Raw genomic sequence first — 14,242 nt, 5'->3', positions numbered from 1 at the left:
CCCCTTTTTTTTTTTTTTTTTTTTCCCTTTTCCCCCCTCCAACACGGAAGCGAGTTTAAAGCATAAAATCACCAGGGGAAATAAGAAGGGTTTCATCTCGCTTTCAGAATTTAATTGGCTCCTTAGCAATTATTAGTTTTTGCTGTTAAAGTCTTTTTTTATTACTATAAGTATTTTCTTAAAGAAACCGCATTACCTTTCTCGGGTGAGGACCTAAATGTCACAGGAAAAAAGATGAAGAGAGGATGGCAGGCTAAAAAAGGAGAGGAACAGACTTCAGCAAGGATCCAAGTAACTTAATGCTATTGATCTTGCTGCAGTTATAAGTTGGAAGATTTAACCCTTGCTTGATTCAGCAAGCAGCACTGGCATTACACTTCTCAGTGAACAACAAAATAAAATACTAGCAGTGATGAAAACCTTGGCAGGAATAATGACAACGATTCTGATTTTGTGTCATGTAAGATTTCTTTGCTACCCAGAGCAATTAGTAAATCCTTGGGCAAAGCGGACCAAGAGCCCAATTCTTTGCCTTTTTGCTGATCTGATGTTTGATAATGATGGGACCATTTAATCGTCATCCACTCTGCTTAGCATGAAAGCTGTGCACGGCAACGGCTGTCTCCCACAATGTCCCCGTGCAACACCTGCGTCGCGTAGTCAAAGGATGCTACTACAATTTTACCTCAGATCCCTGGCTCCCGGCCATCGGTTAACATGTCAGTCATCTCCAGACGTAACTCAGGTTCCATTTTAAATGACTAAATGAAATGGGGTGAGGAGCCTTCCTGGGTTCCACGGGCAGAAGGTGTGTTGCAGAACACGTTCCCGTGGCTCATCTCTCTTCCCTCCCAAATAACGAGTGTCTTCAACCTGATTGTTAGAAATCCTTCCCTGAATATTGTCTGAAACAATACTAGCCGGTGAGGTCCAGAATTGTGCTGTCTAAAAAATTAAGCAATAGTGATTATCGCTATGCACTATTCATATTGTTTTATTTGTTATCATAACCTCAGTGTGGCCCAGAAGCATTGAAAATGGAAGGAGGTATTTTAAAGTTTTCCAGACACTTCTACCCTTCAGGAGCTGAATAGGTGACCAGAAGAGCAGCACACAAACTGATTAAGAATCCAAGAAAATGCAGCAACCACAGGGCTTCCCATCTGATAACACCACTGGTAACTTTTGCAATACCTGTAATAAAATGAATGAGCAGGAGCCTATCATTTAGTTGGCAAAGCTTCTCCAGCTGATGTAAAGAGTCAGAAATCACAGCTGTTTTCTATCCAAAGAAAGATTCAGGAGGAGTAATCAGCACCAAACATTGAAAGGGATAACTACAGTAAAATGAAGTGAAATAAAGTACCGTAGTAATGACTTTGATAGCTGGGAGCTGTTGTTTGAACTGCTCTCTTGGAATAGATCCGATCCAGTGAAACTTCATAGGGTCATAATCTCTCCATTGCCGAAAAGGCAAACGTTATACCTTTTCATCTGATATAAATCTTGATGAACACCATGGAAATCAATGGAGATAATCCTGATTTAGGCCAATTGCTGAAAGCAGAAGGTGGCCCCATCTGTAGATACTAAAAGTAGCTTTGATTTTTTCCTCATGGCCAATGATGTCCAGCATCCCCTAGGGATTCTTAATCACAATGGCAGTGTGTTACCTTACAACTAATCAGTTCCCCATGAATCCTGGAAACATATTAATTTGACTCATCTTTCAAGCACCATGAGGCCAGAATAATGTCTTACACTGCTATGAAGGAAGTAAACACGTACAGCAGCAATGAACAAACATAGTGAACAGAAGGAACTGAAACGTGCAAATACAAATTGACTGAAAGAATAACGACGCCTTTGTATATAGGTTATTGATTACATTGCGAGCTGTATGAAAATTATAAGAGCATCTTTAACTATCATTCGTTCAAATTCCAAACAGTTAATGAGTTAAAAAAAAATAAAAAAAAGTTCAGTAAATGGCTTCATGAAGAGAAATTTTGGGGGAGCAATGGGTTTCATGTTAGAAATTCTCAGGCAAGCAAGTATGTTCACAGATGAACAATACAATTCATAATTTGCTATCTTATTTGCTTATCTCACCACACACCAATTTAGAAGTTTGATATCAAGTCTGAAATTCAAACACTGACAGAGAAGCAGAATGTTGTGTTGTCCGAGTCCTTGTTTAATCATTGGGAAGGATGAAATATTTTTGGAGTAATCTTAGAATATGACCACAAATATTTTTTAAGTCAAAATGGACATGGGCACTTAAGGACTGTTTACAAACGGGTTTTACTGCTTCTGTGCAGCAGCGTGACAGCATTTAGCACCCTTTTTATTACGTTTTAGCTGACATTTTTGGAGGTGGTGAAATGATTGTGGGACTCATTTCATCTACAGTTAGACTCCTACATGTAAAATCTCATCTAAGCTGTTCTCAGGCTCCCTTTTTCTGCAAAAATACATCAATAGACTAACTTCTTCCCTCTTAAGTTTTCTGACAGAGCCTAGCTGGTGAAAAAAACAGACTAGGCAATACATTTCTAGATGACAATCATTAGGTGAGATCACTTCCATTTATATGTTTAGCACGATACAGTACTGGTCTCACCAGAGACCCGTAAGTGCGATTTCAATGTAGTAATAATAATAATAATAATAATAATAATAATAATAACAACAACAACAACAACAACAACAATCAAATTATCAGGAATTTACTTCCCAGCAAAAAATTATGTTTTTATCTGTTGTTTACAAAAAAGACAAATGTATTCTAAATAACAAAACATTCTGATATGCAAAAAAAAGTTTCAAATTTCCTTGTGTAATTTATAAGAAATAATCCAGAGAGTTATAAATAGATTCTGTTGCATAGCAAGTTCTTTGCTAGATCGCATTGACAGCAGACTTATAATTTTCCCTTCAGTAAAGCTGATTCAAACTGTAACAAAGATATGTGAGGGCAAACCACCAGCTGAGGCAAAGTGGCTTGATTGTTTAAAGTGAAGGAGCTAAGTTGATTTGCACCACCTAAGGTTTAGGCTCTTGTGATATAATGTTGTTTGATTCTTCTATTCTATGGTTCATAGGAAAAATCAAGCAATGTCAAAATGATTAACTGTAAATGGCCTTGCGTTTGATCATCTTTGTGCTTCAATTATAATTACAGAGTCAAGCCTAACAATAGTCTCTCTATAATTTCTTTATTGGCATGCAAAGTTTGCACAGTAAATATTTCTTCTCATGGCATTTTTTCCCTTTTCCAACAAGCTCTCGAAGCAACCATTCCAAACTAAACAGCAATTGAACTGGACTGTTATTATTCTGTACATACTAATTCCGCTTCCAGCTATTTTTTTTTTTTTTTTAAAGCATGAAATTCACAGATTACAAAGCCTACTGAATCATGTGAACTCATCTTTGAAATAAGTTCGAATCATAGATTTCAAAGCTCAAACTGACTTGAAACTGCACTTCCTCATCAAAGATAAATGTTTAGGGCTAGTGTTCTTGTTTGATCCAAGAGATAACTCCTAGGTCTCAGTCTTCTAGAGTGAAATCTTGATTTCATTCAAGCCAGTAGCAAAATTCCTATTGTTTGTTAATGAGGTCAGGACTTCAGCACCAGATTTCAGCTCCCTGAAGTTTGGGTGCAGAGGGAGCTCTGCATCCACCACTCTAATTCTGATGCTGTGTTTGTCGAAAGCAAAGAATAAAGTGAGTTCATAAAAAGCAGTCTTCAAAGTCGGGCTTGCACAACCTTTGGTGCCAGTTTATATGTCTCAAACTTGTAGTTACTGGAAAGAGACCTGTTGAATCTAAGAGGTTTTGGATTAGATCCTGTGACCATAGATTGTATTAAAAATTACACAAGAAAATTAATCAGACATAACACACCCCATTACATAATTTAGAGTATCTTTTTGCAGCTTTAATTTCATAAACATTTTTCCAGTATAGTTTGCTGTATGTATCAGTGACATCTTATTCCAGTCCCATTGAAGAAACACGTCCACAGTGAAGCACAAATCTGCCAGCTATTTTGAAATCAGTGAACACCATTTTGCATTGTTGTCTCCCCAGAGAGTTTAGAATGCTAAACTAAACCTACAGTTCTCAAGAGTATCGCAATTTTATTTCCTTTGTTAAAAAAAAAAAAAAAAAAAAAAAAGGCAGAGAGATGTGTTTCCTTTCTGCTCCTCAAGTTTTCTGAAAATACTAATGCGACAACAAACTGATTCTATTTAACGTGACACTTCAGAGCACATTGGTGACTGCATCAAGTAAACATGAAACTGTAGCTGCAACAAAAAAAATTATAAAAGATACTACCCTGTTTTATCTCACATCTTGAAAGAAGAAAGAACTAAAAATCCTGAAAGAAAACCATAGCAGCTTTAAGAGGTGGAGAGATTTAGATTTTTTTTTTTTTTTTTGTTACTGTTGACATCGTTATTCTTCTGGCTATTCTTATTTTATCTACACACTACTGTAATATTACAAACATGTTGGGGATCAGAACAATAAAGGAAATGCAGGTATTTCATAGGCTTTGTGTAGACATGAGAAAATCTCATTAGCTATCCCCTTATTATGATTGTTTTCTGATCTATTTGTGGACATTTTCTCATACATGAGCATCAACAATGTTCCCACAATTTCTCGTCATCACTGTAGAAATAAGATACATTTTTAGAAAAACAAACAAACAAACAAACGAAACCTTCTGTTAGTTTAATTTTCTTTTGAGGTTTCAAGATTTTGGACACCTTTCTTCCCCTGTACTTACTAGAAAGAGATTTTTTTTTTCCTTTTATTTCTTTCTTAAATCCATCTATATTATCACATGGAAGCTCTTGGGTATTACAAGAGTTTGTTTATATTGCTAAGTCAGCAGAAGGAAATAGTAATGATAAACTGTCATTATTATAGTTTCACAAGCCGTTCACCTATTGGATAATATTTAAAAGGTCGTGTAAAGAGAATTCCTGATGGCTGGCTTTACTTAATCACATTTTCATAATGCAAAAAATCATACAATAAAAATTCCAAATGTACTAAGCCAAAAGGGAGGAAAAATTGGATAGAAGTGTTGAACTAACCACAGAAAGTGTGGTGTGACAAATGTGGGATTACATGTCAGAGTCTACAAATATGATGAATTCTTTGTTTTAATCTGAATGTTGCAAAGCATTGTTTCAGATAAGTCATGGGAGAGTCATGGTTTCAGTCCTACTCTGCTCTACCGTTTGATTCCTTGAGTCTCTCCAAATATCAGTTGTTACATCGCTCAGATCCAAGTAACTATACTTGGAAAAGAAAAAAAGAATTAAGCATTAAAGTCAAAGTGTAGCTTTGGAACACGACATTTAAATTGGTGGACAAAACACATCTAGTTTCATGCATTAAAGTAATTGCCTTCAGTGAAATGGAAAAACTAGTCTGACACTCCAGGGAAAACCATGTCAGCAAATTCAACCATTATATTGATTCCCTGGTAAAATCAGAATGAAAATGGTACTGGGGGAGTACCTGCTAGTACTAGCTGTATGTCAACTGCTAGTTGTATGCCATGTCTTTCCTTTTTCATCTATCCAAACTGAATAATGAAAAATACCATGTCTGAGCTTCATCGTGGCTCAAATTCACCACCAAAATTTTATACAATTATAGTGGGCTGTCTGTTAAATTTCCTTCTGTAGTCAATGAAAAGAAATAAATAAGCCGTCCCATTCTTTTAGTTATTTCTGAAACGACAGTGTGCAGTGGAAAAGGGACTTGAGAACAGTGATGTTTTTGATAATTATTTCCATGAAGAGTTCTTTCATTTTGTCTTGGGGACACAGAGTTCCTGCAGACACTGAAACAACAGTTAAGGCCAGAAAAAGATATTAAACTATTTCAGACTGGACAGGATCATAGGTCATCCTCGGGTAAGTTAGTTATAAAATATCACCTTCTATATCGAAGAAATCTCTTGTGAACAGAATAAAACCACACAAGGTAACGGTTGGGGCTGGACACTTATAGTTCCCAAGTGAAATTGCTTGTTCGGTTACTCAGCCGAACGGTGTACTTAAATTAAGAAGAGCTTAATATTTGCAGAAGTTACTTGTAACTTGTATAATTTTCCAGGTAGTTTCAGTAACAAGGTGAGAACTCTGCCCAAACCCCAGCGCCTGAGTGAATCGGCCCAGTTTTGTCTGAAAACTCAGGAAGAGAACAAACACCTCCTTAGTCTAAAATACAGTTATACTCACGTGTGAGACATGTCTCAGAATTTTTTGTCCGGATAAAATAGTCCTCTGTAGGACTTTAGAAACAATAGACATGTATAAGGCTTATTGGTTTTTTTTTCTTTGGTTTGGTCTTATGCTGTGTTTTTCTTCTGTGTTAAAACAAGAAATCCATCTGTTCTGAGACTGTTGCTTTTGAGCTGCTGTCATCTTCCAGATGATAAACTTAAACTTGCTAGCTACAGTTTCAATGGATAAAATCTGGTGAGGTGACTCTTCCTCTTCCCATCTAAGTCAGATGGGATGAATCTCTTCTCAGATTGTTCTGTCTCTCAGGACCTCCTTCTGTAGACTGTGATGAAATGACTGCTTGACTTTCAGCTACCTAAACCAAGAAAAGATAAATCTCACTCCAAAAATACTAGGGAGATGAGTCAGATGCTACTCACTTTTCAATATCACCCTTCATAAATGTGAAAGTACGTACTCATTCTCTGCACCGGGAAGGCTTTGAACTGTGTGTCAGACACGAATTACTGCTTGACTCTGGGAGGAGGGAGGTTTAGAATAACACAAGCATGAATGGACAGATGTGCATGGGCAAGCCTTTTTGGATGAAGGCTGTATCTTCTTTTATGATAAATAAATAACAATAGTATTGTCTCAGATGCTCTTTAAAAATCTGTGTCTTTGTGACCACGTTCATTCATTTTCTTTATGCTGCTGTGGATCAGGACCAGCTTTCATTTCTCTGTGCTATATTTGTGTAACGTCTATTCCCATACAATCTCAGTCCATTTCCTTAGATTCATGTGTGTCACTATGATAAAAAGAAAAGGAATTCCACAGAGAAAGTAAAGCTATGTGATTTCTGGTTTTGAGCTGAATTCTTTGCTGTCTGTCACAGAATCACAGAACTAAGTTGGAAAAGACCTTGAAGATCATCCAGTCCCACCATGAACCTCACACTGACAGTTCCCAACTACACCAGATCCCTCAGCGCTGTGTCAACTCTACTCTTCAACCCCTCCAGGGATGGGGACTCCACCACCTCCCTGGGCAGCCCATTCCAACGCCCAACAACCCCTTCTGGGAAGAAATGCTTCCTAATAGCCAGTCTAAACCTTCCCTGGCACAGCTTGAGGCCATTCCCTCTTGTCCTATCGCTTAGTACTTGGTTCAAGAGACTCATCCCCCCCTCTCTGCACCCTCCTGTCAGGAGGTTGTCTGTGAGGACAAAACCACTGATGTACAGCTTTGCAAGGTTTGGCCAATATATGTACGGGGATTTATAGCATCCAACAAAATAGTTACTTACCATATAGGCTTTCTCTGAGAGAACTCCCATACACACGCTTGGGAAACCAAGATGGGATACATATGATTTAAAGTGAATGTCTCTTAATGCAGATGTCTGTGTTGCCATTCGCTCCATAAATAGTCAGTGTAGATCAACAGATCCTATTCCATTCTAAGATAAATTACTAAAGTCAGGTGGATCACACTTAAAACCAACTATTTCTTTTAATTAAACGGAAAGGGAGTTCAGATGTAGGCCTCAGATGTAGACAACCAGATATCTACATTTGACCAGAAAAATTCCAACTTTTCCTTCTGAGGAACATTTCTAATCATCTAAAGCTTGAAGTTTTGGAACCACATCTTCCTAGGAAAAATAAGGGTTAAACTCCTAAGTGTATTCAACAAGGGGACTGCAAAACTGTACGAATGTTATATGAAATAGATGTCATCCAGTAGAAGGCATATAATCTGAATGGTCTTTCATAAACACATACAGAAATCATCATCAGCCAGGCAGTATAAGAATAACTTAACTAGGAATTCTGTCATTTATATATTTTTCCTTTATGCTTCTTTTAAAGAGTTTTAGCATAGCTGAAAACTGCATCTCTTTCTTTTGGATAGAACATGCTAACAATGGTTCACATTGCAGCTCCACGTACTAGTTTGAGATAACACTTTTTAACCTGAGAACATTGTTGGCAGTTCTGTATGAAACTCAGCTCTTCTAGACTGGGAGTTGTGAGACCATTTACTTTGGCATTAGTTTTTTTCAGCTTGTATGCTTGTGCAGAATGTGGAGTCCAGGGTCTGAATAAACCTAAAACTTTGCAACGAAATTCAATGAAAAACACAGTCCTACTAGGTTTCCAAACAAAATCATGGGAATCCAGCTGTTCTGGACAGCTTCCACAACTATGAAGCCATTAACAACGATTTGTTTCAAAGATTAATCCAGAATGGTTAAAACTTCCCCCTTACTCCCCCCCCCCCAAAAAAATGCAAAACCAAAACAACAAACCAGCAACCAACCACCCCAACCCAAACCCAACAAATGCCTGTTTACTTTTTATATGACGTAGAAGTGGTAGCAGTTCTGGAATACTTGGGAAAAGGCAGATGATCTGCACTAAGGCTGTAAAGTATGATTACGTTCAAAAACTTGAAGCTGGAATTGTATTTGAGGGTCAGAGGACCAGACTGATCATGGCTGAAGTAGTGTGAAAACCTCCCCTTCCCTTTTCAGAATAAAGGCACAAGTACTACGGTTAGCATTCATTCCAGAAACACCTTGTTAAACACCGGCAATAATGGGCAAGAACTCTATCTATCTGCTTCATTTATTTGTGAAATATTGAGGAAAACAAGAACATAAGGAGTTAAACCAGAACTCAACAGGCAAAAGAAATCTTTTGATTTTTCAGAGACAGTAAACTTTATCCTGTCGCTGTTAACCCTCTTCTGGTCTAGTCATATTATTGTTATCATTGTTAGTACTAACAATCATAACAATAAAGACAAAATAAAATCCCAAATTGAATATACTACTGATAAATACTCCATGACCCATAAAATATAGAGGGTATATGCAGTAGGATATTTGTAAGTAGTGCCCCTCTGGTGAGAGTTTCCACTAGATACAGTAAGTCAATCCATGAGATGCATGAAACAACAAAAGTTTGTATTAAATCTTAACTCTACTTATGTGACCCATGGTAGATGTGGAAAAGAGCAGTGGGGTCTAAACTGGTGTACCTCAGACTCAGATGAGTGCTCAGCAACTAGGTCTGCACAGTCCCGGTTCTGGTGCCCACATCCTGCTCTTGGATTTATGTGAGAGCGAGACCCAACAGGAGGAATCATCTTTTGTGCACTTGGTGGAGCAACACCTGAGTGTAGCTGGTATTCTTGCTCGTGTTCCGAGAACAGGGATGAAATAATTCTACTGGAATTATTCCAGAAGAAAATTTGATTCCTGCAGAATTAAATTCTAAGATTTAAAAATAAAGAAATATTTTATCATTTTTATCAATCAGTTTAATTAGGAAAAGGATGCTGCAACAGCTCAAAATAAAACTTGTGCTATCACTAAAATTGTTCCCAAACAGATACAGTTTTTATGAGCAGGAGCTGAAAAAAAAAAAAAAAAAGTCATGTTTTATTATGACAATATATTTTTCTAGATTTATACCATGTCAGATATCCCTTAACACGTGCACATATAGCTGTAAATAAACGCGTGTGGGTGTGTGGATGTGTTTGTGACTACAGATGGGATAACTTAAAAAATGTCCAAGGTAATTTAATTTTTTTAAAATAATAAAAAAAAATCACTAGCATTCCTAGTTCCAGCCTGAAGCACATTTTTACAGCTGAAAATAGGTGCTTATAATGAAAATGCTGACACAACCTTAACTATAGAGGTGCTAGCAGGCAATGTTATAATAAATAATGTGGGAAATATTTTACACTTCAAGGCAATTACATGTTCAGCCATCTTTAGGATTTCTGGGCCATGAAGGGTAGGGATTAGGTGTACTTGACAAGTGTAAAAAACCCATGACTCATGACTGCTAGAAGGCACAAATGAATTACAAAAGCTGAGAGAAAGCTTTGTAATCACGTAGCATAGGTAAAATATTTTTTATTTGGGGGTAGATAAGGATCAAGTAAATGTAAAGATACGCACTCCAGATTCCATTTAGTTTACTTTTTGAAGAAATGGTGAAAGTTGAACTAAATCTATTGTCCTAACTTGCCTGCCATCCATTTGTGTAAATTTTTTACGCCATACAAATATGGCTTTAATATGCTTTGAATTGAAAGTTCATAGTTGTAAGAGAACAGGACTGGATAGGGCCCACTAGGTCATTGAGTAGGCGCTCACAGTCTCAGAAAGTTCTGCAGGAGAGTTTAGGTTGACAAAGACCCCTAAGAACAGCTTCCTCAACCTTCACCCATCAGAAATACCCCAGTGCCCTCAACAGCCTTTTTGTTCAGTTAAGTGATGACCAAAGACCTTGGGTTTATATTGTGAATCATTAGATTCCTCTTTCTGATCTTGGTTTCTTGATGAATTATCTTGGATTTGTGACTCTTACAGGGTTTGGGATTTGTTTTACTGTCCCTTGCACAGTGGCTAGCAGAAATGGGTTCCCATCTGACGTGGCCAGACAGTGCAGTAGGAACAGCCTTTAAGCTGTGGATCCACTCACATTGGTGTTACACACAAGTAGAAGATAATGTTCCAGGTCTGAAAAATAACTGAAGTGGAAAACACTGCGTTGTCTCCAGAACTTTGAATAAATTGCTGAAGAGAGTTTTAACAGGCATACAGATTCGAAATGGTTGAACAGCTAATTTTGGACAACTTAAAGGTGAACGTCCAAGTCAGAGTTAGACATCATCACTTTCTGGTCACTGGGGAGAAATACACACCATAAGGAAAAAACACCTTCGACCGTAGATATTATTTTCCGGTGAGACAAAATATCTTGTGGAGGTGCCTGTTTCTTTCTGCTTATTAGAGAGGAAAGCGGTGGCCACACTTTGAACCTGTCGATGCCTAAGGTACAATGGGTGAACCACTCACCCGGTCTCTTGGTTCGTTGGTGCTATGTTCTAGTTGGTCAACTGTAACTGGGTGTTACAGTCGTTTTCATGGCATCTGTCAAACAAGCTCGGGCTTTGCAGTCTAAATCTCACAGCAAACATTACTTACCGGTGTGGTCATGGCATTGGTAATCTCTGTAGGGAGGCCAGAGAAAGGATCTCTGGGAAGGGAGATAACATGGTTGTGTCTCATGCGTTCTCCTGTTCAACCTGTCTCGGGTGTTTTAAAATGCTTATTCTTAGGGTTTCCAAGAATCCGTGCTGGTGGATGGGTGTGTATTTTCAGAGCTGTTTATCTGCCTTTCAGAAACAGACACAATAATTCTGAGCAAAACCCAAAAAAAACACCACCCTCCTACCCGTTTTGTCTTAAATTGTTATCAAATCTTTAAAACTTGTCTAAATCTTAGGCCAAGGGTTCCTAAGATCATGAGTTCACCTGGAGCTTTATTTCAGATATATATCACACCGAATCTGGCAGAATATTAACTCCTCCTTCCCCTGCTTATCTGTTCTACCATCTTATTCCTTTCATCAGTCTTTGTTATAAGAAATGTGGTAGATAACAAGGAACAATCAAGTAAGCAAGAAAAGAGACTTCTAATAAATTCTGTTTCATTGCCTTTCCCACATGAGAAGTTTCACAGCCTGTTTTTTAGGGAACTCCCACAATGAAGGAGGCAATGAGGGATGACCGGAGGTTTAACTACAGTAAAATAGATCTTGGTCTCTGAAAGTTGATGAGAAGAGTGTCGTGGAATATAATGTGTACAGAATTTTACTCAAGTGTTTCATTCTCTCTAATTTCTGTGATATTTGGGGAATCCTACTGCCATTCAAATATTTTTAGCTTTACTTCTTTCAGCTCCAAATGATTTAAAGCTCATTCACTCTCACAATAGAACAGCTACAGCGCAAAATGATGAATATTCAACTTCCATATCAAAAGTCGGCATCAGTACCGAGATAGATATATAATTCTCAGCATATATCAGGGTTAGGTAACAGCTCGATAACTTAAGACACTTATAATGTGACACCAATTTATTACCATTAGAAATAAAGCCTTTGGAAAAGACCCTAAGCATTATGTTAGCATTGATATGTCAATCCTTTACTTGAAGGATGGCAAGTCTGAATCCCAGCACAGCCTTAATTAACAGAAAATAATTAGCATCATTTTCCCAGCTGTGAATTTGAGATTTATTTTTTTTTTTTTCAGCAGAATCCATTGATTGATAATTAAGGAGGAGTTAGTTGTAATAAAACTCCCAGTATTGCAATTTCTAATTGGCCTTTAAGGACATTTTACAGTTACAGTTACTTTGTTCCAGGCATTTTCTGGCTTTTTTTTTTTTTTTTTTTTTTTTTTTTTTAAACCAGCTTTAATAAGGAATCCTTTCTCAGTGAGGTAAAAAGGATGCAGATGAATAGAAAAAGCCACTCTAAGTTACATCTGTGAATTTAAAACTTCACATATAATACAGTCCATTTGATTTGTTTGGGTAATAATTGGTGCTAAGTGAACGTAAGAAGCTTTGAAGTTTGCTTGAAATAACCTAAGATTTATCCAAGCACTTGACTCTTCGATTAAACTACATTATCACAGACATTTATGTAAATGCTTAACTTGATGAACAGTAAATGCTCCTGTTGGTTTCAGTAGGATGGAGCATCATATGTATAGTTAAGCAGATATATGTATATCCTTCAAGGAATGCTGCCCTAGGCTGGAAATCTTACAGGAATGGATTCAGTTCAGGACATGTCTGCTTGTTTCATATTTCCAGCCAGTCCTCAAATACTGCTAGTACAGTGTCCCCCAAGGCACTAAAATTTTCTTTTTAGTAATCCTACAAGTAGAATTGATTTAAAAGCATACATTTAATGATTTTGTAATATTTCTACATTGACATAATTTTGAATTCTTATCTTGGTCTCTCTCAAAATTTCTAATGTTGGATGAAACCAAAATGAAGCCTTTTAGATTTTTTTTTTTTTGTTTTCAGTTTCTTTCCTTTCTGTTTATTCTCCCACTTATGAAGAAAGCTGGAAAAATCGGGAGAGGAGAGGAGAGGAGAGGAGAGGAGAAAGGAAAGGAGGAGAGGAGAGGAGAGGAGAGGAGAGGAGAGGAGAGGAGAGGAGAGGAGAGGAGAGGAGAGGAGAGGAGAGGAGAGGAGAGGAGAGGAGAGGAGAGGAGAGGAGAGGAGAGGAGAGGAGAGGAGAGGAGAGGAGAGGAGAGGAGAGGAGAGGAGAGGAGAGGAGAGGAGAGGAGAGGAGAGGAGAGGAGAGGAGAGGAGAGGAGAGGAGAGGAGAGGAGAGGAGAGGAGAGGAGAGGAGAGGAGAGGAGAGGAGAGGAGAGGAGAGGAGAGGAGAGGAGAGGAGAGGAGAGGAGAGGAGAGGAGAGGAGAGGAGAGGAGAGGAGAGGAGAGGAGAGGAGAGGAGAGGAGAGGAGAGGAGAGGAGAGGAGAGGAGAGGAGAGGAGAGGAGAGGAGAGGAGAGGAGAGGAGAGGAGAGGAGAGGAGAGGAGAGGAGAGGAGAGGAGAGGAGAGGAGAGGAGAGGAGAGGAGAGGAGAGGAGAGGAGAGGAGAGGAGAGGAGAGGAGAGGAGAGGAGAGGAGAGGAGAGGAGAGGAGAGGAGAGGAGAGGAGAGGAGAGGAGAGGAGAGGAGAGGAGAGGAGAGGAGAGGAGAGGAGAGGAGAGGAGAGGAGAGGAGAGGAGAGGAGAGGAGAGGAGAGGAGAGGAGAGGAGAGGAGAGGAGAGGAGAGGAGAGGAGAGGAGAGGAGAGGAGAGGAGAGGAGAGGAGAGGAGAGGAGAGGAGAGGAGAGGAGAGGAGAGGAGAGGAGAGGAGAGGAGAGGAGAGGAGAGGAGAGGAGAGGAGAGGAGAGGAGAGGAGAGGAGAGGAGAGGAGAGGAGAGGAGAGGAGAGGAGAGGAGAGGAGAGGAGAGGAGAGGAGAGGAGAGGAGAGGAGAGGAGAGGAGAGGAGAGGAGAGGAGAGGAGAGGAGAGGAGAGGAGAGGAGAGGAGAGGAGAGGAGAGGAGAGGAGAGGAGAGGAGAGGAGAGGAGAGGAGAGGA

The sequence above is a fragment of the Athene cunicularia genome (genome assembly GCF_003259725.1).
Source record: "Athene cunicularia isolate RWA chromosome 3 unlocalized genomic scaffold, athCun1 chr3_part1, whole genome shotgun sequence".
NCBI lineage: Eukaryota > Metazoa > Chordata > Aves > Strigiformes > Strigidae > Athene > Athene cunicularia.
The sequence above is the reverse complement of the archived record's forward strand: the minus strand, read 5'-3'. Positions refer to the sequence as shown.